Raw genomic sequence first — 1608 nt, forward strand, 5'->3', positions numbered from 1 at the left:
ACAGATAACTCCAAGGTTTCTGGGTGGGACAGATGTAACGAAGGAGCTCTGTTAACTGCTGTGATCTGAGATGGACAGATGGAAGGAGGTGGCCGGGCACACACTGCTGGGATGTGTGTGAGACGCCACACAGACGCAGCAGTGCCCAGTGTGGGGAACCACAGTGCACAACGCCTTGTGACCGGATGAGCTCACCGTGTGGACAGAGACAAGAAGAGGACTAAGGACCGTGGATAAAACGCAGAGGAAAGGGGTAACCATGAGATGAAAACAAAGCAGAGACACACAACTAAGAGTGGCCTCTAAGAATCAAGAAAGGGCAGGGTTTTAAATATCCAGAAAATGGAAGGAAAACTCTTCAGGCTATACCCTCAAACAAAATTACCTCCCAAATGCTGAAATCCTTAGCCACAGTCTACCTGAAAACGCCCACACAACAGAACACAAATAGGGTCACACTGGAGTTCACTACTGGAAATGCAAGGAAGTCCACTGAGCGGCTCTCCAGTTCATCCTCGGGGGACAAGGGGAATGAACGAGGTTGCTGGCCTCGCACCCCGAGTTCAGATAAGCTGCTCCAGGGGCTGTGGGTGGGTGTGTGAGGGGAGGGGGGGAGGGGCTGTAGTTTGGGAGCATGAAATATCAATGTTAGAAGCTAACCTTTATTAAGCACTTATGTGCTGGTGTTCTACATCCATGGCTCTCATTTATCCTCAGAACAGCCTGTGGATATATGAAGGGAGGCTTCTCTCTCGTCCTCATCACACAGCGCTGGATGGTAGGACAGGCCGGGAGGCAGGTGCCAAAGGAGAGTCTGAAGCCATGGGAGGGAGGCCTGTGGATGATGTCTCTGACGGCAGGTATCAGCTAAGAACTTCCCCACTCTCTCCAGAATTGTTTCTCTGGGGAAAAGTGATAAATGAACCCCTAGAACTCAATGTGTTCATACCCCCAAGAGGAAGGGGCCGCCTACATAAATGCAACAGGTTCCCAAAGAAGTGGAGAAAGTCCAATACAAGCCACGGGATGGCCGACCAGGGAAATGAATTCATGTGAGCAGCGTTGGAACTGATTATAATCTCTAAACTAATAGAGCCACTTTTATTAAAGATTTCCACATGTGACAATAACAGTACATTTCACTTGACTTCTGGCTTTCAGAGAACAAAAATGTGCAAATACATAATAGGAAAGCAATAGTTTGTCTTCACTAAAGTTACCATGTTCTTATCTTAAAAAGATACAAAAATAGCCCTATCCGGGTGGCTCAGTGGTTGAGTGTCGACCTATGAACCAGGAGGTCATGGTTTGATTCCAGGTCAGGGCACATGCCCGGCTTGCGGGCTCGATCCCCAGTGTGGGGCGTGCAGGAGGCAGCCAATCAATGGTTCTCTCTCATCATTGGTGTTTTTTTTTTCTCTCTCTCTCTCCCTTCCTCTCTGAAATCAATAAAAAAAAATTTAAAAAGATACAAAATATTCTTTAAAAGTTGTGTGTTATGTAGTATTATCTTAGACCATTCTTAAAAATGTTACTCTTGTAAGTAGACTGATTTTTGACCTGTTTAAAGAGAAACTCTCTTGATACTGCCCCCCCCCGCCCCCCCCC

The 1608-nt window shown here is 47.0% G+C and overlaps 1 protein-coding gene across 1 annotated transcript in view; it reads right to left on the reverse strand.

Moving 5' to 3' along the window:
- Positions 1-1608, reverse strand: part of EIF4E3 (eukaryotic translation initiation factor 4E family member 3) — a 27302-nt gene that overhangs the window by 23262 nt on the left and 2432 nt on the right. The window lies entirely within an intron of this gene.

This window comes from Myotis lucifugus, unplaced genomic scaffold (assembly GCF_000147115.1).
Source record: "Myotis lucifugus unplaced genomic scaffold, Myoluc2.0 scaffold_558, whole genome shotgun sequence".
NCBI classification, from domain to species: Eukaryota; Metazoa; Chordata; class Mammalia; order Chiroptera; family Vespertilionidae; genus Myotis; species Myotis lucifugus.